Source organism: Colletes latitarsis, chromosome 8, assembly GCF_051014445.1.
Source record: "Colletes latitarsis isolate SP2378_abdomen chromosome 8, iyColLati1, whole genome shotgun sequence".
NCBI classification, from domain to species: Eukaryota; Metazoa; Arthropoda; class Insecta; order Hymenoptera; family Colletidae; genus Colletes; species Colletes latitarsis.
Window position 1 is genome coordinate 32,480,122 of NC_135141.1, and position 26,689 is coordinate 32,506,810.

The 26,689-nt window shown below is 40.1% G+C and overlaps 1 protein-coding gene across 1 annotated transcript in view; it reads left to right on the forward strand.

Annotated features, from left to right (window-relative positions):
- Positions 1–1,126: 1,126 nt before the first annotated feature.
- Positions 1,127–26,689, forward strand: part of LOC143344712 (TWiK family of potassium channels protein 7) — a 264,886-nt gene continuing 239,323 nt past the window's right edge. Inside the window, exons 1-2 of the mRNA XM_076771023.1 lie at positions 1,127–1,205; positions 3,375–3,677. The gene's annotated coding sequence lies outside the window, so the exon portion shown is untranslated. The remainder of the gene's footprint in view (positions 1,206–3,374; positions 3,678–26,689) is intronic.

Below are 26,689 nucleotides of genomic sequence, written 5' to 3' on the forward strand. Positions count from 1 at the left end.
TGTTAATTCTTAGTAACCACTTGACGTACGATTCGATTTCAAATAATTTTTCCAAGGAATGACCATGAAAAAGAATGGATTTCTTTTACGAATACATACCTCGTGAATGTAAAAATGTGTTGATGTTAATATACATGTACAGTTAAGGATCATGAAATTTAATTATCGTAACATCGCAATTACAAGTTTAAGCTTTAATTAACATTTATCTTTATAGTATATAGATTATTTAAATAACATTTAAAATAAATATTAACAATCGTTGGTAGGTAAGGTAGAGTATGTATCGAGTGAGGTGTTTAGGTTTAGACTGAAATGCGTTCGGGCGACTGCGCCTCGAACGTGCGTTTGTTTAAATTATTATAAAGATGGCTATAAGAAAGATTCAGACATTGACTGTAGGAACTCAGTCTGCATCGAACGCTGGTCAAGAGCAGTTTCGGTTTTACGTTTACGTTTTATGTTCTTCTTTTTCATGTCCTTCATGTGAAATAGTTTTAGTAAATATTAAAGAATATAGTTTATACAGTTACGTTTACTGTCCACGTGTTTGAATCCGTTCCGAAACCCCCGTCGCGTCGGATTCGAGAGAAATAATGAAAGTGAATGGGCGCACAGCGAAGGGCGAATACATTTTTATTAACGGCATTGCGGAATCGCGGGGAACGGTAATCGTGCACGATCGACATAATACCTACCGTCGGTTCCTTTTGCGAGCACGTCCGTAGCAAGCGCGTTTAATAAAACAGAAGTGGCGTAAAGCCACGATCGAGCATTATATTTCCACCGATTAATTATCTTGTTGCAACGTCGCGAACCCCGTCCATCGATCTTCGTGCACGTTCGGGGTCGTTCGGCGGCGATCGGTCGACATCGCGCGTAACTTCGCGAGCAACGAATGGGCGGTGGGGCTCGCCAAGTTTCGGCCGTGGCGCTTTCGTTCATTCGTCGTTCTGCGCCCGGCGCACTCGTTTACCGCGATTTCCGGTGTACGCGGATTTCAGTAACGACGTGTATCGTGCCGTATAACCTAACTTTCGTCGCGTGTAATAGTTGCTCGCAGAAACGCGTGGCCGTAAAGAATTACTGTTCACTGTGCGAAGAAATAGTGCGTCGCTCGTCGAATGGAAGGAAAACAATGCGTACGGTGAAGTGTGTTTAAAACGTCGCTGCGATCACGGAGTACTCGCGGCAACTTTGTACCGGTAGGGCACTCGCGAGGATCGGAGTATTCTCATTGAAATTCTACAGTGATTTGGATTTAATTTAACGTATCGTCGACCAAGTGGACGATAGAGCGTAGAAAAGTACGAGAAGCGCATTCGAACGTCTGGAAGTGTCGTTGCGTTTGTGTGTCTCTTTGTTTTTTTGTTTTTTTTACAAGGAAGAACCGATCCCCCGAGGATCGCGAAAGGTTAGGTTAGCGATCGGTCAACGTACTTTGAAGATCACGTGTCGAGTACAAAGTATATGCATACGAATCGTCCCAAGTTAGATTTCAATGCGAGCTTTTCTGTTTTCTAGTGCTTTCGTACTCGCGGGAGAAAGAATCGTGTATAATTAAAGTTGATACGTTACCGCGTAGCGAGCCGAGAGAGGGTTTCTCCAGCGATGGAATTCAACGAATCGCGCGTCGCGTATTTAAGCCGCGCGTTTGAAATACTTGGCGTGAACGTTATTTCTATTCAATTTCCGTTCGTTTTATTTTCTCAAGTAGGGGAAACTTAATTATCTGTTCTCAAATTTTATTCCCTTCGACGATTCGCGATTCAACGTTGTCAAGGACGAGTTATCTTCTTTAAAATACTCGACATAATTCGTTGGTAGAATTACTCTGTTTGTCACTTCCTCGAGAAATACACGATCGATTTGAATATTATTTTTCGCGTTCATCAGACACTTGGACTCTTTTGTCTCGATTCGTTCTGCGTCGAAAGATTGCACCGCGAGACCGTTGGAATAAAAATTCCCCGATGATAATGCGACGGGGATGAATATTCATGCCGTGGAGCGAAACATATTCGACATTCAGTTTCCTAACGTGCTCTCACGCGCGGAATCGTTCTTTTAATTTCTCTCCGCGGAACCCTCTTTCGGCTTTTTCGCGATCGAGCGAAATATATTCCGGGGAAACGCGAAAAATTACTAGTACTCGCCGGCACGTTAAACGATTTCGTTCTATTTGTCGAATGAATTCGCAAAGTCAACGAACGGGCACCGGGTTTGGTCGGTCGTAGCGATAAAGTAGAATCGCATGGAGAATCCAAAAGGGTGTCGCGATGTATATGTATACATACATAGTATATCGATAGGGAAGGGAAAAAGGTGTTCGAAACGGGGCTATTTCGCAGTCACGGCTCGTGAATAGAAGCCGTGCGATTGAATCTCGCAACGGGCCAATAATTTGCAATTAAACCGCCTAATCAACATTATCGCGCGGCGCGTCGACGTTTCGCGACAGCGTAAAAGAGATAACGACGAAACCCTTCACGGTTCTATGCGCTGTCAACGGATACGAATCACTGAATTTAACTGTGGCTCTGTTTCCTGCGATCGGACCGATCATCTTCTATTCTGATTGCGCTTCTGATCTACGCTTTTGTCTGCGATAAGGGTCCCATTTTACCATTATTCGAAAACCTATTTCTATGCCTGTGGTTTAACAGATTGCTTCGATATATATACCAGGAATTAGCAATTTTGTTGGATTATGCGTTGTATTAATACACCTTGATTCACGTACACGATTGCTTTTTAACATTATTTGGAAAATTTTCATTTGTTAGTTTCGGTATATGCATACATATAATATATTGTCCGCATTAAGGGCTGTTTCGTAGAACTGCTCGAAAGCGAAGAACTTGCCGATATTTTCTCCATTTACTTAGTTGAAAAGACATTTGGAGAATTACTAATCGATCGATTACTTCGATCTAATCGTTTTCTATCGAAAGAAACGAGTCTCGTGATGCACGTAAATTACCGAATGCAATAAAATACGCCCTATTTCGCTTTTGCTTCTCAAAAAAGTTCATACCATAGATGCAACTGCTTTCACCGAAAGACTTCATCTTTCATAACGTGAATGATTTCGCTTCGTATATGCGTTTCTTGATTCTCGAATACTCGAAGGTGCTCACGGTGTGTGACGTTTTCACTTTCACGAGGGAGGGTTACTTTACACTCGGATAACTAGACTGTAAGGTCAAGCACGATGCACTCGCAAACGGTCTCTCCTTTTTGTTATTCTTGCAAATACGATCTCCCTGAAGCGGCATCGCGTTGTGACATCGTCGTATGCATGAATAATCGTTGGCGTTCCGCATTTATTCGCGGTTAATGACGTTTTAACTCGTTCGAATGCGCTTCCGTAGAAACGTTACGCGTCGAACTAGCCTTCTGCAAACGTGCACAGATAATGCAAACTAAATAAACGTCCCGTCTAATCGGTCAGTGTGTCTCAGTGTTACGTTGTGTAAATCGCCCGATTCTGTGAAACATCGACGATCGGTGACCGGATTAAATTCGTTCGTCGGTGACTGGATTACTACGATACATATCTGTGTTGTGTCGTGAAAGATTACTACCCCTCACCTTGGAGAAACTTGTCTGCGAGTTGAACGGTCCTGATCGACGAACAATCTCCAGGGACTGATGTATTCGACGTTCAGCAATCGGTAAGTTTCGTACCAAAGCGACGATACGGAATTTTCGCTATTTTACCTTGATTTAAACTTGATGCCAGAGCTGGATAAAATTAAAAAGTAAATAAATATTTCATGTGCTATTTGAAAGAGGCACTGTAAATAACACGAGATTCAAATAAATTGTTCTCGAGTAATTTTGTTATTTTTAATAACTGATGTATGCCCTGAAATATTAAGAGTCCACGAAACAATTCACTGCAGTGAACGTGGTAAATATACGAGGAGTTGGTATCGATTGAAACTGGAGAACCATAAAATTCTTGCTACACGAAAGCAAGAACCGATAATCACTTGGCCGACTAGATTGATTTCGCCTTTGTTCAGTAATATGCGCATCGGAAAAATGAAATTCTTACAGAATGTGTAGAGCAGTTCACTGTTCAGTCGATACGAGCACTTTATTCTTGCGCTTTCTCGACCACCGGGGGCCACCTGTAAAACATACATTGTATTTTACAGAAATTATATGTATTTTGATTAAGTCGAAAATCCAACGATTCCATGCATTTTAAAATATAAACTGCTTGCATGAACTAAAACTCTGCGATTTTACTTGCACGGTAATTAATAATATCGACATGATGTCGATACCTATGAAAAACATAGGAAAAATTTGTTTGAACGTTGCTGCAAAAATGATAAAACGTGTTGAAATTTAAAAAGCGAACTGGCCTTTTTTTCGTCGAATGTTTTTATAAACATGAATGACCCTCCGGTGAGCGTCGCGCGTGTTTCGTCGGAACGTCCAAACAGAAGTTTTCGTATATAATTTATCGAGTTTTGACAGGACGCACGCTCGAATTTACGTCTGGAGCGAGCTGTATTTTTCACACGCACCTTGGAGACGATTTTCATTCAGATCGAATGCGTGAAATATTCATGTCCCAGGAGACGTATAAAATCCGTTTTATCTGGAGCGTCGTTGAGCAGGCTTTACTCTCTTCGTTTTTCTTTCTTTCGAGCTTGCTTCTTGTCTGTTACGCCGTTTCTCTGTTTGCGCCCCTTTAATAGAGAGAGAGTGTTCTTTAAAATCGGTTTAATGTGACCTTAATTAGTTGCGTTTCATAAGCGGAGCTTTAAAGATAAGTAGATTCTGAATTGAAAGCGGAATAGTTAAACGCACGGTGTGGATAATTATGCGATCATTTTTTGCTTAATGCTTTTAAATTTCTTGCTCGAAAACGGTCGTCCAGAAATTGGACCAAGAATGGACCAAGAATGTTAAACTATAACCTTGTAAGGGAAAAATAAAAGTAGAATTGATTACTTGATATTGCGTGCTCTATATAGACGTAGAGTTAATTAAAAGTTTCTATTTCCTTGTTCGTTTCTTAAGCCCTTTGATCAAACTCCTAATGAGACTCGAACTCGAGACGTTCAAGTTTTGTATTTTAATTGTATAAAGTGGATGGGAATTACAGAAATGACGATCACGATCCTTGATCCAGTCGGTACATCTTGTTTTACCTTTACGTATTGAACATGGAAGAATACTTTTAGTTCGAAAGAATAAATTTTATTAAACGATTAACCGTATTTTTTGCAATATTATAACGCGAGGTTTAATCTTGCATGCTTCTTTTCGAAGATAACAAATTATGTGACCGACAACGTTTAACGTATCCTAACGCCTTTGACGATATTAAAAAGATTCTCTTGGCTCGAGTAACCATTACTTTGATGTCTTTTGAAGAGATCCTTCTCTTGTTCTTCTTTTAGAAGCATTCAGAAACGATATCCAAGTAACTCTGTTACAATGGAATGTCTCTTTTATTAATGATTGGAGCAAATAAACAAGGAATTATCTTGTTCGAAGAGACACCTCTATCACGATGTGAAACAGTTTGTCTCGGTGAAAGAGAAGTAAATTATTGATAAACCGTTTAATTTCAAGTAATTCTTTTTCCACTATTTCGTAAGAAATTGCTGGTGATCGGAGAAAAGTATTGGACTGCAGAGGGTTGATCGCGCCTGTCGTTAAATAACGCGATTAAAATTATCGAAGCACGATAAATGACAAAGAGCGTTAAATGTCGAGCATGGATATGCGGAATTTCGAAGCGTGATTCAGGCAAGGTGTAGGAAGTGAACCGTAGTAGCCCAAGTCTAGAACGTGCCAAGCCTATTTCGAAAGAGTTACTGGCGACGCTAATGTCAGTAATACCAACCCTGCAACCATCGCGGTATTTCGACCCCAAAGCTGCTGCACCCGCGTACTGGAATCTGTCCAACGGATATACATACCTTACGCTAGTCACTCCCCCGCTTCCGCAAACTGGCTAGATTGTTTAAGAGGACAGAATTCGCGCGATATACGATCACGCAATAAGCAGTCAAACTTTTATTTCCTTTTTTTTTTATTTAGTTATCAACTGGAAAAATTATTAGTTCGTCGTACGTAAAGTAAACAATTACAAAAGATTGTTTATCCGACCTAGAAATTTCTCAAAGGATACATTAACGCTAAACTTATCGCGACTGGTCAAATTTGTACTGTCGATTAAATATTACGTGCACTTATGTCCACAAGTCGCTAGACACGATCGAAAAGGTGAAAAATTTGTTTCCAAGTTGACGAATTATCGCGAACAATTCCAAGTCTGGGAAAGTTTGTCAACGCGTCGCGCCGAAACGCCCGAACGTAATAATCCGAATGTGTTTCATTTCTTTGCGTAATACGAAAAGTTCGAAAGATGTGCGGAATATTTCAGTTTCGTCTACTTCTTTAAGTTTCGAGACGATTCCGTCGCGTGGTAAAATATTCGCGTGAGATATGGGCGAAGAAGCGGTAGTATGAAGACGCAGGCAGTATTCATTTTCACGTTCCATTTCCTGATACTTACTTCAGAAGATGCTTTCAAGAGCCATTTAAAGTTCCTGAACATTGCTCTTCTCGTCACACTTTCTCGGTGAAAATAATCGAATCGAATAGTTTCGCGACACTGATACAGAAATGTTGCAGAAGAAAACAAAGATTTTCTGCTTCGAAATTGCGCAGAACCGATTCGGTTCATCCTATTTACGATTACACGTTTGCATCGTTATATGTATAAATATTTCCAATTCGTATTTATCATCGAAAATATGTTTCAATATTCGTGTAAATAAATTTTACGTAGATTGCTTGATGTAAAAATGTGTAAAATTGCCAAAATTTTCAGTCATAGTTTGCACGAGTAAAAGAGAAAGTTTCATTTTCCCACCAAGTTTATTATAAACACTTGAAATATCTAAGATATAATTGTTGGTGGAAATCGTAACTGCAAATGACACAATTCCAAGTATTGGTTGTAGTTCTGAAGCCCCGGGATGATAAGTTCTTGTTTCAAGTCTGATTTGTTCCGGCTCGAATCCGGAACTATTCTACTTGAAAGTTCAAGCGTTTGTAGATCTGTTTCGTCGAGTGCTTTTGCATTACGTCAATATCTATTAAGAACAATAGCAGAATCAAACTGCTGGAAACAAGTGATTCAGTATTTTCCTATTAAAGAAATAAAATGAAATTTAATTACAATCGAATATAAAAAGGTTGATTATTGTATAATATAGAGGGAAATAGAGCAGGCTAACAATTTGTGTTTTAATAAACTTGGAAGAATTCAGATCTTGGCCAACTATAAAATTTCTGATATATTCCTTAAGAATTTCTATTTTTATTATATGTTGAAATTATTATATTTCCGTTTATTAAAATGTTCTACAAATGAAAAAGGACGAAAGAAAATTTGCGTTCATACTCCTCTTGAGATTCACATTACACATTTCAGGATTTTCGAAGGTTCATAAACGAACAAACATTACGTTGAAAAATACGTACTGTGACTGACGACGTGACGGTACAAGCTCGACATGGTTGTTTTCTATGCTCTTATTGCGCGCACAAGTATGTAGCAATAGCTATTTCGTGGCTTGAAGGTGGACAAAAGGAACGTATACAGCTTGATTTAATTTCGCCAGTGTTCCGTGTGTATCTGGCGCGAGGCAGGACCATACGGAAGGGTCCTGAAATTCTCTAGTGTCAGCAGGCCAATTTTCAGAAGGGTTCGCCAAGTGGACGACAAACATGAGCTTTTGAATCTCCCTGTCGTGCTGTTCTGCGAAGAATGGTGTCAGTAAGCATCTCGACCAAGTGCTTTGCTGTTCAGATTTGAGCTTTCGGAACATAGAACACGGCTCACTGACAACGAGCGCCTCGAGTTGATTATCTATCTCGATCTCGTGCACCATTTGCGAACCTCTCATGATTTCTGATGCCGCATTGTTTCCATCGCGGACTGTTCCCCGTGTCGTGCAACGAATCGCGTCTAACAGAAATTATCGGTTAATTCGGAGGCTTCGTTGGAAGCACAGCTCTATGAATTGATTAACTTTTTAATCAACGACGATGTACGGTCCGAACGGTATCGATACTCGTGCAAGTTCGATGAAAATTATTTATGTTGATAGAGAAACGTGTGCTTTTGCAAATTACCTTTCAATTAGATTACAGATGTTTGCACAGGTTAAATGCACGTGTCATGGATGGATATACACCGTATATTGGACGAGGCACGTGACTACTGCAATTCTAATTTTCGAGAAAAATCGGTTCGGACCAATATTCACATGCTTCCAAGTTATTTTCTATAGTCGAAGAATTTAATTTGAAAAGAAGGAAGTAGGTCATAGGTGCAGAAATACAAAATTGACGAGTTCCAAAAATGATCTTAGAGTCGATAAATAATTCTATCAGCGAGCTTGTCGGTATCGAAGGAAGACTAAAACGTGGACTTAATGTGACGTGTGAGCTTTGTCTTCGTCATTAGGGCCATTTATCTCTGCCTTTGTAACTAACATAAACAATGCTTATCTCTGTAACGAAATGAAGTAGTCCTATAGTGCGTACGACCATAATACAACGCAGAATGGACCGAGATAAACATTGTTTATGTTGATTGCTACAGCAGAGATAAGTGGCTCCAATGTTCGAAGGCAAAGCTTGTGCATATGTGTTCTGAATTTATTTTTTAGCGGACGAGGTTTGCGAGCATTTCATTTGCCAGAACCGGGATTCATATAAACTTGTGTGCTATTTGAGTTTTCCGTAAAATTATAGCAACTTTTGTGCCTCGATAGAGCCGATAGAGTCACGAATTTCCAGAATTATAGACGGTAGATTCGAAAAATCGACCACAACCCATCCGAGGGTGATGGTTTATGGTACTGGCTGCGTCGAAATCCAGAGCGATGATCGGGGGGGGGGGGGGGGCGTTGGTGAACAACGAGCGAAAAGGTTGGATAGGTGCTGGATATCGGGTTGACACGGAAGAAAGGATTTTAATATAAAATGCCAAGCGTTCCAAGACCTCGCATCCAAAGCTTCGGTCGGGTCTTGACAGGCGAAAGCGTTTTCGCGTTCGTCGGATCAAGTTTCTTTTCCCGGTGTCGCGTGTCATCGCCTATTCGCCTCCCCTTTATCGCGTCGACTCCAACTCGATCTACTCGATGAAATTAACGGATTACCGACGAACTTCTCCCCTTTCACCTCTACGTGGACATATTTGCGACTGCTACGACGACTGTCGGATCTTACCGTCCCACGAAAAGTAATGAAATTAAAATCGTACAAGACACTTTTTTATAAAATGCATACTTTACTAATGTTAAATATAATGATACACGAGCAAGCAAAGTTTCCTTCGAAAGTCTTCGAACTAAATATTGCATCGTAGAAATGCAGCAGAAAGTTCGTAAACCTTTAATATAATATATCCTTGGCTAATGAACGTGCGGTCGTTATTCATATACAAGTAGGTACAATTATAGTTTACACGCGCATAAAACATTCGTTTCGAACGCGAAGATAATCGACAGTTACCCGTTTGTTAGCGTTCCCTCGAGTAAACGCATACGTATAAACTTTGAACATGGGAAATGTTAAACTGCTTCTGTACATACTTTTGCAACATTATGTACAATAAACCGTGCAATAAATACGATAGGGAAGCTTTTATGGTTAACCTTTACGAGTTCAGCATCCGGGCCAGCGTGTTGTAACCTCCAAGTAAAGATCGTACTCGTAAAAACTCTAACATCTAGATTTTAATGTTCCGTATTATCGATTCTTTTCTACTTTTCTACTAAAACATTCACATATCCGTCATTTTTTCGTATTTCAACTTTCGTTCAAAGAAAAGAAAAGAAAATTTAACGTACCATAGTGGGCGTAATCTGTTAATCGAAACCTCATGTGTCTCCGTTTCAATATCGTCGCGTACCCGATGCCTCGACAACGAAAAATGGTAATCTCTTTCTCTGTTTCTCCGAACGAATCGTTATTCTTAATTTGTTCGTGAAAAATGCATGTACCTTGAATTCTTCTCATTTGCATTTCTCCGTTCAAGTCCGTTCAACTTGGTCTATTGTTGCTAAGTTCGATCCCAGTCGGTCGCTTCCTAATCCTCGACGTTGTCTCGCAATCCATTCCCGGATCTTTTCTTCGTTCAGCCGATTGATCCTCTCATTTCCCATTCATTTTCCCAAGCTGCTGTTGATCTTGCTTCGTTTCACCGACGTCTATCTCCGGGCGATTCTTACGAGCGAGCTTTTGTTCGACTTTGGAGGTATCTTCGTCCCGCCTCGACGGCCTTAGGGGCTTCGTACGTCTGCACGGTAACTCCGAATTACCAATGAACATTCCGATCACGTTGCCACCGTGCGTGCTTTTCGCGCTGAATAGCCAGCCGGTCGCGGCCAGCGAAAAAACAAAGAGGACGGTCGGAAATGGAGAAAAAAAATGCCGGGAGAAAAAGCGGGTCGCGTGGAAGCGCGGGTTAATTCGATTTTGGTTGTCGCGTATATCTAGTTTTTAATCGAACTTTTTGCCCGACGTAACTTTAACGTGCGTGCACGCATCCACCATCGCGATTCGAACGGTTCTGATAGACTCGAAATGCGGTCAGATTGTTAATTGTTCGTTTATTTTATTCTCTATAATATTTTCGAGACGATTGAATTTGAAGATCCATCAGGTTCGTGCGCAAAAATACTTCGGTACAAGTAGAAGTAGTAAGTAACGGGTAAGACGAGACGGACTAGTCGTACTCCATTTCACTTGTCTCTAATGAATTCTTTAATTTTATTTTCTCAAAGAACGGAGCATCGTAAGAAAAAAATTTCTTCTACATTTTCGACTTACGTTGGAACCTATATTTCTAATTTGAATATAAACCACGAGGCCGACAGACTCGTTGATCTTTAAAGTTTTAATATGTAATGCATAAACATTTTAGTCTAGAGTTCTGAAAGAATTCTTAATTTATTTGTAAAGTTAATTCGTTGGGCGTTTCTGCGTTTTTCCGTGCGTTCTCGGTGCTTCGAAACCGAAGTGTCTCCTGTTTTTTGGCTCGTGGCTCGGTATTTCTTCAATTTCTTCGCCGCGGCGTACACCTGCTTACCCGTTACCATATTCTCTTCCCTTCTTCATAACCGATCATGGAAACCTATTTTTCACCGATAAAAATCAATGGCATATTTTCGCGTGGCTCGCACGCAGAGCACGTCGGCATAAAAGGTACTTTCCTCGCGAAGCACCTTGAATTCACAGGATCTCATAAGACGCTTAACCTCTCGACTTTCATCGCTATTCTATGGGAGCGCATCGTCTGACTCCTGTTCCTCTTTCTTTTTTTTTCTCACACGTTTTCGTTTCTCTTTGCGAAAACGACATGGTCCAAACATTTCTCGATTCGTCTTTCGACGCGTTCGATCTGTTTCAGTTTCAAGAAACCCCTCTGCGACGATGATTCTTCAACCTCTTTCAATTCCTGAAAAGAAAAAACCTTTTAATAATTTTTCCAGTCTTGGGACTCTTCTCAATTTTTACTATTTGGCTTTATTTTTATTTTACTGCTTCCTTTTATCACTGAAACAAGAAGTCAGGCGGGGAGAGCTTAAAAGATACTATATTTGATTGAAACGATATACGTGTACGTATTTCTGGATTAGATTTCGCTGATATATTTAAACACGTCAAGTTCAACGCGTTCTAAGTAAGTTTGAGTTAGGGTCGAAACAAGGTAATTGTAATTACTTTTAAAAAATAAGGAAGGAATGATTTCTCGTTTTAGCGATAAAGTTTTGTACGAAATAGAAAATATACTGATCATTTCTCTTATTTTTTTGTATATTACTTTGGTTATAACCGTGATTTATATAAGATCTTATTCGCGTCCATGTTCGGTTCAATGACAATGTGTGTTTGTCCCTCTTTCTACTGCGAAATTGCGAGTGAGAAGAGTGTTATTGTGTCTTTGGTTGTCTGATGAAACCGTCGAAAGCAGCGGCACAACTTTGTGGGTGTATACCACGTAAGAAACGTATCAAAGTTCAAGAAGTTTTAGCAGATTAATGGTACTTCTCTGCGACTTTTATTAAGCTCTTACAACCTGAAAGCGGTTTCTTATTCCAGCGATAAGATCTTTTACTATACCTACGATACGACGCCACGGAAAACAGTGTAATATGAATCGTAAATACACTGTGATTAAATAATCGAAGTGGCTAAGTAGATTCCACGTTGAGTTGAATTTGGCTTTGGAATACCAATATTATTAAAACTGTTTTTTTTCTTTTTCATATATGTACTTATGTTAAAAAAAAAAGTTAAGTTAAGTAACGTTACATTTTGCAGACAATTTCTAGACCGTGTCTTGTATTAATATCGAGAGAATTTTGTTCTAGGATATTGCTTTCTTTCGATCGCTTTAAGATCAAAAGACTCGCGTTATTATTTTTTACATTAATAGCAAAGACACGGTATTACTAGGGTCTTTTTCAGAATCGACGTTTATTCGCGTAAGCAATTTTCATGCCAGTGATTCTGACAATGAATGACGGTTCTCAGGAGCTCGTTCGTCCTATAAATTGTACGTCAGAATATCTGAGATCTTCTCATTAAAAATGTTCCTTTCCGTGGCGGGTGCAACGCGACCGCGCTGCAAACTCGGTTACTCGGAGACTTTTTTGGGCGAACGTATCGCTAAGGCGAGCCTTGTTGTAGGCGACCTGTGACAAATTTTCCGCAAATTTTTCAGGAAATACTCTTTTTCTCTGGCCAAAACGGCGGCCGGGTCGGTCAGGATGCCTGGACTTGAATTAAATTCCTGAAAGTTCTCAAGTCCACCGCGTGGCCGCGACGTGGTTGCGGGACGACATCGGACGGGAAATTTAATTAAAAAAGTGCAAACGCACAATTTTTTCCAAAGTTCTCGCGAATAATTGCTCCTCCGCGACTCTGGAAAGGAGAACCCTGATCCGTTTGTTCGCGTCTCCAATGATACTCCGGTCGAACGATGGTTATCTAAACTCCTTTTCTTCTATCCTTTAATCCCAATTCTAGATTGCGACTTTGGCTTGCAAATCAAGCCCGAGCAACTGTAGGTTTTTTAATTTATTTGACTTTTTCTTGATTATATGAAACGATGTAGATTTTCATAGTTTTATTTGTATAGTGTCTCGAATCATTTCTTTCCCCACGAAAAATATGCGTTTGAAAAAACACATGATTATTATCATTTGGCCACGCCAATATTCCCATAAATTGGCAAATGCAAAAATGTATTTAACGCGCGGTTTCTTGTGCACGATTATCGAGCGTCGTCGCAGTTTGCAAAGAATGGCATTGTCGAGGAACGGGCGCAAGGTAGAGAAATTCCGCGCAGTGTTTCTACATAGAAATCGCGCAGCAGTTTGAAAACAGCTTAAAGAATGTGGGACAGTAGATCGTTAAGCAGGGGCGTAAGGCGAACAATAAAACGCGAGAGATATCGTCGTAACCAATAACGACGTTAGAGTACGGGAAGGGCTCGATACGGTTCCCTCGGTGAAGTTCCAAGCGGAACAGCGCTTAGATTCTTTCGAGCCTGGGCGCATTCAATCCATCCGTGGGCATATTCTTTTTAACGTTCTCGTAACGTCGATGAAACGGAAAGTTTGAAAGCCTCCGTTCGACGAGTGCTTCTTTAACGTGGCTCTGGAAAATTTCCGCGAGATTGCGGCCTGGGCTGGGGGTTTCCGCGTGCTCCAAGTTCCCGGGGGGCACTGAAAAGTTTTATTTATTTATCCGCGCCGCAGAACGACATGGCTCGTCCTCGAGGAATATTATTAAAGCCGTTGCTCGTGTTTGACTTGGAATGGCTGGGCGCTCGCGGGCCTGGGAACTTTATTTGTATTCCGGGCCGTATTTCAGCGCGACGCGATACCTCGAACGAGTGCGAAACAAACTATACGAATCGACGACTGGGTTAAATACACCGGGCTGATAACGAGCCCGCTGTAATGCACGTTCGCGTTACGATAATGATTCTTAAAACGAGCCATAGACGTGGGCGATTCGTAAATTTAATACTCGTAGAATTGTATGATTCGCGCAATGGAGGTTCTCCCATCATCGGACAGTATTGCTTCGCGTCTCGACGCTTTGGTGTTCCGAGGGTCAATCGACCTATTCCACCATGATCCAAAGATCACAAGCATCGAATCTACCCCCTGGCCATAACTCTCAATTATCAGCCCTCTCAACGTTCTCCATATCTCCGAGGAAGGGTACTCGAACGATCCAATCTTGACTCCGAGTACTATTGCAAGAACATTTTCTCTTGGATCTTTTTACTCTGGTGCGAATCTATACAGGGCGCTCCATTTAATAATAATCCCATTTCAGCTAAATATCTTAGAAACTTTAAACTTACAGAAAAATGTTTCAAACGAAACTTGTGCATTTTTTTTATATAGATTTATATTAAAAAAAAGGCAAGTTGAGCTTATAGTAACCTTGAAGACTTCTATTCATTAAAAAACTAGTAGATACGTGCCGTCTTGTTTCTTTCAAATAACGTGTCTGTAAGAATTAGATCCGGAATTTATTCACATAGTTGATAATAGAACCAACACAATAATATCATTAGACATACCTTTTATACAACCTAGGAAACGACTTCGTTAAATCCTTTTAGAACAAGTATTCTTCAAGCTATACAAACTTTGCAGCTTCTCTCGATCCCTAATTTCTCTTTAGCTTCCTATTTATATTTGTCCAATTACTTGCAGAGTTAGTTACAGCTAACGTAAAAACTGATATATTTGTCGTTACTCCTACGTAAAGTACCTACAAACTGTCCCTGTTTGTAGTATCAACCATGTTTGAGATTCTAGTTTCAATTTATCGAGGCTTAAATGCAACCGGCAGTTTTTTCTACTTTAGTTAATTAGTTCCTCTTGTTTTAATAGCTCCGTCGTACCGTAAACTTAAAGTGCTAAAGGCTTTACAATCTTAACAGATGGCTGACTCAACTGGGTAAATGTGTACGGTTTATGAGCTGTTGTAAACGCACCTCTTATTGTACGTGACATACGTATAACGGGCTCGCGTATAGCGCATCAAGTAGCACAAAAGTATTCATTTTTCGACACCCAAATATTTTCCAAACTAGAATCGAAAATTAAGTAATTTTGTTTGACGCCCTACAGAAAAGTTGTCTAATACTTGTTTGTAGGTGCCCATGAGCTCTAGTTCAGAAAAAAGTTTCATTGAAATATATTCACAATTGTAGGAGTTATGGCTGTTTGAAAATTGGACCATTTTTATGGGGTTTTTCTCATTTTGCGGAGTCAAGGACCAACTTTTCGAATATTTTTATAATTGCTACATATTCTATACTAAAATACGCGTCGTTTGCCTTTTTGAACATTAAAATCGTCCAATCCGTTCAGAAGTTATGCCATTTTAAAGATTCGCATGAAATTTCAGTGAAACATATCAACGCTATGGTCAGACATGTCATTTTCGGTAATGAATTTTTTTCTCGAAACTGAGTAAGATTTCGAGGGTATGTCTATTGACCAAAAATGATTGTATTTGACCCCCGCAACTGAAAATAATTTTTTTAGAACGATTTGAAAATTTTTTTTTTCACCGAAAAATTTTACCACCTACCCATAAATTTGATAAGACATGCCAGATCTTTTTCTACGATCTATGACCCGACTTCTGTCAGATTGGTTGCTATTTTGGCTCTGGATACATACGACGACACGCGTAGTCTTATCAACCCTCGCCCCAAATCTTTTCTTAAGTTACAATATCGACAGGTTTTTGTTAATACGCCTGTTTTCTTTTATAGAATATTTATTCCTAATCCATTACTTTCACGCTAGACGGACGGGAAATCGATTGCGATGATAGATTTAAATACAAGCTGTTTCCATCTAAAGTAAAAAGATTACTGTTTTCACATGAAGTTAAGGTTCCGAGAAACCACTTTAGAAATTTAGTTGACGTACGCTATTACTTTAAAAACTTCCACGCTGTACCATTACGAACGCTAAAAACAAGTAACGACCGCCTTGATATTTTCCATTAGACTGATGCTAGAAAAAATTGTAAACGAATAAAAAAGTTGACATCTTCGAGGAGCAAACACGAAGTAGCATAAAGTTTCTAGCAAGGTGACTTTTTTTCAAGTTTCTGAGGCGACTGTACTTTTTCTTTTAAAGTAAACGCAGTTGAAACAAGTACATCAACTGTTGGGTACGTCAGTATTTTTCTTTTTTTTACTTTCCAAGATATTATAATAACATACACTTTCGAGATAAATTCTTTCCATGGCTTTTTACACGAGCACACCAAACTGAAACTGAATCCATTGTTTACTGCTGGAACTTTCGGAGATGTTTTACTTTTCTAGAATTTTAACACGTTCGCTACGAGCATTCGGAAACTGTCCGTAACAGAACACGGTTTATAGTAATTTTATTTAACGTAGTGTATGCTTTTAACTATACATACACAAATAGAATATATTAAGTGGACCAAAATATAGCATAACTAGGGGCAAAGTTGCATAGTGCTTCGCGATACGCCAACTCCGTGAAAACGTTATTTATGTTGTTTCTACCATCCTAACCAAAATTACTGTTACTCGAGTGGCTGTAGTACAGCCTTCTAGACAGTGATTTTCATTGTATTTTCATGAATTAATTAACATGTGAAAAAACGGGCTTTCGTGCATTCAATGTTCTGAATTTTATAGAAAAAAAATTTCAATTTTCCGAGTCTTAAGATTGGAAAATAAAAAGTTTAGAAAATTGGTGTAATCAAATACAGGAAAAATTGCAATGGTCAATCGTTCCAATGTTTATAGTGAAACATTTAAAATAAAATTGAGCCGTTAATAGCTCGCGTTGAAACGTTGTTAATAGTTGCCGCGATAATTATACTTCTGCGAAGTAATAATAACGCAGGCGTCGCCTGAGTTTGCAATACGTCGAACGTGCGTGACATATTAATTTTGCAACTTTGTGGCAATTTTCTGCGTTATTTTAAGCAGCACAATATGTATCGATATTATGCATGGAGAAATAATACGATTTAATATTGGCATACATATATTTCACGGGGGAATACGTACATTCTACCTCTTCGTTGTTTTTATCGAATAAATACTGTTCGATAGAATCGACGTTCCATTTATGTCGTTTCCTGAAATTAAACAGTAATTGATATTTTTGCGTGCAGGATGACTTTTTTTTTAGAAATGTCTGATTAGCTAGAGAAACTCTAAGGCATTATTATTATTATTATTTTATATATTTTGGAATTACAGAAGTTTTGCTTGAGTAAAAACAATTTACGTTTTTGACAGTAGATTTGAACGATTCGTTTGAGTATTCATTACGAACAACATGAGTTTTACAATCATATGTCAGTGTATCTGAATCAGAGACAGTGTCTGTGAAATATTTATTTGTATACCAAAGTATTTTTCTTTTTGTTTCTTGACTATTATTAGTTCAGGAACGTAGTCTTTGTAAACGTTAATATAATTTGTTCTGTTTTCTTCAACAACTGTTTTTTAAAGCAGACGAAGAGACTTGTAATTAATTTTCTATACTTTTCATCTGAAAGAAATGTACGTATGCAAAATAGAGTATTTTATAACTTGAAATATGAACAAAATGTGAACGTTACGAACGATGAAGTGGTTAAGTGTAATAAAATAGTTCGTAGGTGGAAAATATCATACGTCCATCGTAATGGACGAGGGATTGTTAGGATTGACAACTGATTTAGGTACACTGGCATAGCAACAAATGTCACACATCAGCGTGCGTGTATACATATGACGTACGTTTGCTTTAAATTTGTTGCTCAGGTGCAGAGTACTGTCATGTCGCGCTTGCTGACGCAATGCGGACGTGAGTAATGTGATTCAATATTGATGGATATATCAACGTCGGCAGCTTAATCGCAAATGAAAAGAATGCCCCTCCAGGCGGATAATTAATTGCTCGCTGTTCCATGAATATTGCTGCAAACTTTACTTCACACACGGTCATAAAACGTCAAAGTAAATTACAGAAACCTTCCACAGAATTTCATATTCTTAGCATGTTATGACTTTTCATAATTTTGCCAAGCTTTAAAAAATCTGAATCTAAGAAGACTTTTTCTTGAAAAATTTACAAGTCTAATGTAACTGCAAATAAATATTCCAATATCGTTAAATAAAATATTACACAGGAATCGTCTCTATTTTATATCAAGCATAAGATATTGGTGGATAGTATATGTTTCGGAATAATAAAACAGAAACAATGTGACCGTTTCATGTGTTTCATATTCAATGAATAAAATAATTCCAAAGTAGTATTTGAAAATGTTTAACGCTCGTGCACAGTAGTAATATTTAAATCGAGAAATATTCCGTTAAATTTATTTTCATTCACTGACATTTATTTAAGCTAGCATAAAATCAATCGAAGAAATAGCCTTGCAATGTAATTAGGTGGATTTTCGAATCCATTTTGTTCCAGAACGCGAAATTCTTGCAACTTTATTACCCCGCGACCGCAATTTTAACAAATCCTTTAAAGCAGGATATTATGTGCAACCATACGTCAGTCGCGTACGCTAAAACGGCGTCTGTGTGCGTAGCGAGTTTCTGGTTACGTAGAAAATGCACTCTTCAAATAAGGTTGGCGATTCATAGCTTTAATTTTACTTGCTGGAACAAGCGGGCACAGAGAACAATGACCCGAAGCAAATACTTTCTATCGCAGCAAATACCATTTTAATATTTCTCTCCTTTTTATTAGACCAATGTCGTAAAAAAGTTTGGACAATTGCCGTGTTTGTCGGCCAAATTTATTTATTACCAGACGACGCGAAAGAAATATTCATTCTGTTCGACTTTAATTATATCGTGAATGTTTCGCAAGTTTCTATGTGGGAAAACGCTTTTGAATAATTCAACGTTCGATCGATGATTATTCGTTCTTTTTACCGTTACGTATAAAATCATCCTCTGTTCGGTTGCATCGCACTGTGCCTCACTTTGCGTACATAAGAATAGTATTTTTTCGTTTTAACATAGCACTTGTTCCCGAGAGTATCAAAGTAGAACGAAGCAAAAGTAAAAATTAAGTGAATTTCTCAAGATTTCTAATGAGATAAAAAAATTGTTTAAATGGTACATGATCGATTTCGAGCCTCCTCGCAAGTCTTCGATTCCATATTCCTCGAAATTGGAACAGATATTTCTTCCACTTCATTTCTATATGCGGGTCTACCAGACTTGAACAAGTAGTCTTTGACAATCTCTGGTACAGTAACTCGAAGCCTCAAAGTCGAGTCACTCACTCGGTTCTTCTTACTCTAAAAGCGCCTCTTTCCTCCAAGTTACATCCAATTTCTCGATAAAATATCATCGACTATACTTTATTTCATATCTCGATATCGATTCATTTTTACCTTTACGTTGTCTCGAAGAAATGCAAAAAATAAAAAGAACAGAAATAAAAGAAAGTATACATGCGTATAAGCGAACCTCGTAATATAATACAATGGTCTTTGCATCGAATAAAAATCTGTATTTGCTGACTTTATACGAATTTTCGGTGAAAGGAACGGAAAGACTCGTGGACCGTTAGCATCGCGTTTTTACAATGGCTTTTCGAGGTGGTCAAAGGCTAAGCCTGGGTTGTTCCAGCAGCGTAAACGTATCTTAAACCAAACCGAGAGGTTCTCCCTCTGCTGAGAACAATTTTTCCGATTCCACGTTTCAGTGACTCTCAACTGTTCGTTCGTTTCTGCCAGGCGCAGGTTCTGCAGTTCTCATCCGAGCGGACGAAATTCTTCTGTGTTTTGCGCAATTCCAGAATAAACTGGGTATTGTTAACCTTTCTGGACTTATACAGGTCAGTACTCTGACCGTCGTTCTTATCCTCATCCGCCAGCAAAAAAGAGAATACGAGAAATACTCCCGGTTAAATTACAGCGTCGAATTACCTTCTCCGTTAAGTTAGTTTCAGTTTGGCATGCAAATGTTTCGATTTGTTAAACGATGCTCGATACTTTTTACGTCTTGGAGCATTTAAGTGCAGCAGCCAAAATTAGTGGCTGCGATAGATTCAATTTTTCCTATTTTCCTTGACGTTCAATTATGTTCGCTCGAAGCGGAACGAGTCTCAGACTTGGAATCTCGTGCAACGCGATGAAACTTGAAAGACATTTTCAAACAGCCTCAAGTGCGACAGGTGAGGGGAAGAGATGATGGATTAAAGGCTTTTAACCGCGTCCGTTAGCCTACCCTTAGCCTCGAAATGGAACATATTTCCGTTTCTTCCACTTTTAAGCTGAGACGAGGCCGATTTCGACCCGTGCTTAGCCTCTTCCACCCACTCGAGCGAAACTCGATAGCACCTAGATTCAGCCTCTGCGACTTATCTATAGAGTGACCCATTTTAATTTATAAATTACACGTGCCACGGAAAGCAACCGTTTAGTATCAACGACATTGCTGGATGCATTTACCGTAGAATAAATGTGCTGGTTATTCGGACATTCCAGGATAATTGAAACTCTAACTCTATATGCACGATTCTGTACCATCACTGTACAAATATTATATTTTCCCTTTTACACTAATGTGTTTTTACCCGCATAATAAATAAATCAAATAAATTATATTATTACTTAATACCGAATTTCACTGCATTTGTAAATATAATCAAGAATGTTGGACTATTCGAAATGAATTCGATTAATAGAATGAATTTTGTTGAACAGTGAAGTTAAAGACGTCATCGCCAGGGCGATAGTAGAAAGATGAAAAGTTCGATTAGGATCCGTATTGTTGAAATGCTTGATCTATAAATGAAAATGAAGGGTTTGGTTGGAAGGTTGGTACCGAAAGCGGCACTGCTTTAGTTTCGATCGTCCACATTTATCACCATCGAGGGTAGTCCGTAGCGCGTAACCATGCGTGGAGTATGTAGCATCAATCGTCCCATAAACCTGAGCTTTCCTCGGTACGCCTGTCACTGAACCACTACAAGCAAATTCCAGATTACCCTACGCCTCGGATAACATTTACATACGGCATACATTTGCCGCTCGAAACCAACGGGCACCGGATCTCCGTCGTTGCACAGACCCGCAGCAATACACATTACGGTAGAAACGGAGGATAAGACTCGTAGAAACGAAGGTGGCAGTCAGACGCCGGTGACTTCGCGTGGCCAACTTGCGAGCAAAATTACACGGGTACTCGATTATTCTTCCAAACGATCTTTGTTATCGATATTATCGCGCGTTCACATTTAACGAGCAAAACAATTACCTCGAATTAATTCGTGTACAGCTAGGCTGATTTTAAAGAACGAAGTTTCCTCCTTGTAACAACCTCTAAAAAATTCGTAATTTCGTCGCAATTTAAATGACAAGATGAAAGAACTTAATTTAGACGAACAATATTGTAAATATTCTTCGGTTTAGTGACAGTAAACTTGGCGCGAATAAAAATAGTAAAGAGAAATCTGTAATGACTATGCTCAGAGGGTTTCTCGCGGAGGAAAGTGACTGTCAGCTCTAGCTCCCTTTGCACACGGTACGGATACAGTTCTTCATCATTCGATACTCTCCAAACAATCGAATGTCCCAGATTCTCCATTCCTGCAACCATTCGAGTATTATCCCCATCATTTTGGCCAATATGATTGAAGATCTGCTCTTCCAAACAGACCTAGTGGCTCTAAGTCTGCCGCTGACAGAGATACGTTTTCGAATCGAGCCGGTATATTAGTTTCTATTTGGCGAATGTCTATTAGGAAACCGTTTCGCGAATACGCGTCTTGCCATCGACAAGATCATCCGTTAACCCTGTGAACGCTATAGCAGAATATTAAATTCCCTCCACTTATTTTTGTCGTCACTATCATCACTGGCAATTTTCGTCAAATGCATTCGTGTCTTGATTGATAATAGAGTTGTAAAACATAAATTAATTAATTATTTTTGAACTCTGTTAACCAGTTTATTCAATGCCAAAATTTGTCATGATTGCATCAACGACAAAGTTGCAAATGGAACCGTGGTTCGCTGTTATAGTTCCTTGTACAGTTTTATTCGCATTTTATTGAGAAACCTGATCGAGGGCAAAGCGACGAATGGAAAATTTTTAGTTGGCCCGTTCTCGGTTGTGCCGTCGATACGGGGACACCCAGTACGTTAGGGGTAATTGAATGCGTCTAAGCGATAGATGGCTGGCTTTGAAACGGCCCGTTCGTCGGAGGATTAATATCGGAATAAACGTCGAGGAGGCAGTCATCGATTGGCCCTCATAGATTCCGGCTTTCTCTAACAGGCGTGGTTTCGAAGCACAGCCAGCAAATTTCAGATTACCCTAGCCTGGATAACATTTACATACGGCGCGCATTTGCTGCTCTATATGTATACCGATTGGCGGAAGATCGCGAGTGGCCTGGTACTGGAAAAGAAGGCTGGCTCGACCGTTTCCTCATCGTATCAGCGAAACGGCTGACGGCAATAAAAATACTGGGAATCTTTATTGCCACCGTAAGTGATTCGGGTTGCATTTCGACGGAGGTAGCAAACGAGACGTCGCTCTAAGTCAGAATTTTTATTCCCTTTGCTTGTCGTTTCCCGGTTCCTTCGACCGTCGACGCGCGTTTCGCGAGCGCCGCGACGCCTACTGCGGTTTCACGTCACGCGGCGCCCCATTGTGCTGATCTAAACTTCAGCAGTGTGTACAGAACTGTAAATAAAACTAAGACTAAAGTGTTACGTAATAAAAAATCTATAAGGAATCTGTTGAGAAGTTATAACAAAAATATGAACTGTGAAACTCGGTTGAGATTCAGGACGTTAAAATAAGAAAAAAATGTTATAATAAGATAAAATCAATCTTTTAAGTAAATAAAAGTAAGTCACGGTATAATAGAAACAACATTTAGTAAATATAAATGAAAAGAATTCATAAGAAACAAGTTTCTCTTTATTTATAGCGTACGAATACAAGTGGTGAGTTAATAACTCCGTATGTATTAATAAAATCAGTATTACAGCAATGCATAGAAAAGTATCGTGACATGTATATTCATTCCCTGTTAATTTCACAGGTATACAGAACCAAAACACTTTGTACACGTTGTATAATATTCTCTTTTCCTGTCGTTTCCAGGCTGCTTTTCAATAGCTTTCGTCTTGGTTTTCGTCGCGTGTTCTAAACACGTTGGCGGGCACCGCGACGCCGACCGTGGTTCCTTGTCACGCGACGCCCTATTGTTTCACGATAACGCGGGGGAGCCGGGGAACCGGGGAACCGGGTCCAGGGAAATCGCTCGTTATTGTTACCAAAAGTCCAAGTTACGCGAGCTCGAAGCACAGCGTTATTATTAGTGCGCGAACGCAGAAGATTCCGACCGACGATTTCGGAATGTTATCGTTGGGATTACCACGGGAAGAGGGAAGTTCGGTCGAGGCAGTTAAAAGTTGGTAAGCGTCGGGTGGGAGGGGGATGGTTGCACACCGAATATCCGGGGCCCTAGGAACTATAAAATCCAACGCCATGCTTACGTTCGAAATGATTTATTCTTAACGAATCCGAAGATATTCGGCTTTCTTGGCTCTGACGCTTCGACCGTTAAGATAACGGGCTTAATTGCCTCGTTCGCTGCGCGATTCTCCTTGAAAATTGGGAAGTCTAAATTGGAGACGACGGAGGCGGACTCTAACGAGCTCTGCTCTCTCTCGGTTCCATCAAACGAACCAAACTCACCTGAATTTTAGTTCGCGTTCTTGGTTCGCCGGGGGAATCTGTTTTTGGCTTCCCTCGCCGCGCTGGGATGTTTCAGTCGAGTTCGTTTCTTCGACTGTTATTGTGCAGGATGATTTCAGAAACTGGGACAAGCTCTAGAGAAGATGCACTGAATTTATAGAGGAAAAAATTCAATTATCCATGGCCATCTTCCCAAGATATAATTTTTTTTTTTTTATATTTGTAACACCCTGCATATCATGTCCTACTTATGATAGGTATAAAAATGAAAATAAACGACTAATAATTCCATTTTTATTTAAGAAAAGGTGTATGTATGCAAAGTGTAGGTAGAGTTGGCGTTAAAGAAACGTCGGAAGAAGGCGATCAGCAATGGCGCGCAGGCGTGAAACGCAGGATACGATGAGAAACGACGAAACGCGGAGGCACGGTGAATCCCCGTCGACAACGAGGTAGCATTTTTCCTCCGCATGTGGGGGGTTGAAGCGCAGATCGGGCGCAAAGTTACTAAACAGACTGCGGCAACTTGCCACGCAATGCTCCTCTTCCTTTCCACCCTTTCTCTTCCATCTTCCCTCGGTGTGCGCATTTGCATTTGAAATCGAGATGAGTCTTTGGATAAAAGACCCACCTCGTTCCGGCAGCAGCACGAAACACTCGTTCCCTTACATCGTGACGCGCTAGAAGGGGTTGGAGCATGCGAAGAACGGAAAAAGACCGTCGACGAGGGCGGAGAGTTTTCGGCTGTTTGCCCTGCCGCGCTCGAAACTCTCTCGTCGAGGTTCGGGCGAACTTGGGCGACCGGAGGAGTCTTCGGGAAAGGGAAACAGGCTGGTACCTCCATTGTTTAGCGCGGGAATGGATGCGAGCTTGATGGAATACAAAATAGAGACGTGACCCACCTCCGTGGAAAGCAATGGCCAACGCCGGATGATGGAAGAGACTGAGGAAAACGGTGCCAGATGAGAGGAAAAAGGAAATCACGACGAAAAACGTCCTCGCGAGGACGATTCAACTATGCCTATCCAAGAAATACACCGAGTATTGTTTGGCTACGATTGGACGAGTGAATGGCGCTGACGAGGAATTTGGAATATCATCGATGAGGAGAGAAACTTTGGAAAGCTTTGTTGGAAGCTTTGTTGGCCAGTTTAATGATACTTTGTAAAGTTTAAATTTAACGCAATATGTAAAACGTAAGCACCACTTTCTTCGTGATATTAACACGTATGTATTTCTGGAATATTCTGCAAATAGGCAATATGGTTATTCCCTTAAAATTACACGAATAATGTGAAAGGGTTCGTTCCGACGAGCGCGTCGAACAAACATCCGATGGAGACGGATAAGAGAAGGAAACAGAATTGCTTTGCGAAAGTTCGAAGCAAGGGGGAACCTCGATAAGTGACAGAAAATGGAAAACTCCGGAAAGAAGATCTGGCGAGGGATCGGGGTTCGATCTTAAAACTGAATGGAAGCCTGATGAAAATCGTCAGAGGCGGCGCGGCGTTCGAGAACAAACCAATCCCACGGAAAGGATAAAGAAAGGAACGGGGGATAAGAAGATGAAGCAAAGGGTAGAGAGATTTGGCAACGGATGCGAGGGGGGAAGGCGCGGATAAATAAAAGTGAGAAAACGAAGCGGCGTCTCGTGGACTGTATCGGAGAGTATACTAGTACGTGTTGCGAAAGAAGATGAAGCGAGGGGCAGACTTGTCGTGGTGTATGCAGACCCTTCGTGTCTGTTGTTCAAACTACCAGAGGATCTAATGGCGCAAAGTTCCGGTTACATTCGCCCGAGTCTGAAGTTTTATCGCCCCGGTGCCGACTACGGTGGCAATTTTTGAGTCACCACCATCTCTCGCTCGCTTTGCGTGTTAACCTCGGCTTTTCACCCCTTTTCGCTCCTTTTCAGCGCCGTTGTTGCCGCTCATCGCCACTGTGCCTGCTCCGATTGCCTCATTCCGTTCGGTGTTTGGCAAAAAACGGGAATAAAACGCCACTATTCGACCGGGGAAATCGAGAAGAAACGACGCGATGAGACCCCATCCCTGTACGTTTCAATATTATTACCCTTACGCGATTAACGTGTCAGGTGAGAAGTTTCCACCAATTATTAGATATTCGCAAAAATGATACCCAAAAGATTACATTACAAGATTAAATGTCACGTTTAGTTTTTACTCTGAAACTTTTCTTTTTCGCGACAGTTTCTCTCGTATAATGTTATTATATTTTTATTTAGAAAGGTCGATTACGTATCGTGTAATTACGCGGAGCATTGTAGTTGGAAATTGGGGTGCAATTAGAGGTACACTGTAAAATTGAAAAACGAGCGTGTGCACGAGATCTCTCGTGTCAGACAGGAATCGGGGGGACTGCATTTGACTGCCGCGTCGTGTAACAGTGCTTTGCATGCAAGAAATTGGATCGTTATAAAGAATAATCTGATTCGTTCCTGAGAAAAAGTCGTTAAAATCCTTTATTTCGCGCTGTCGTGTTACCGGCCGTTTTATATCTCTACATGCATCGGCATGCGACTTACAACAATTTTACTGGTTAATAACGCTCGCTACCTTTTCACGATTACGTTTAAATAAAGTCTCAACGGCATTGGTTGTTCGGTGTTAAGAAAACTATGTTCTGAATAATCTGCGAAAGAACAATTGCACGTGCTTCTATCTGCGTTCGGTTATTTCATCGCGCATCGTTGCACGAACAAACCTTATTTATTGCAAGTTGCTCCAGTTTATTCGTTCGTTTGCAAAACTCGAACGACGATTCCAAGCATTGATAATAACTCGGAAATTTCTTTAACTGGCTGCATTTTCTTTTCACTCGATTAATTTATCATTTGCGAAGAAA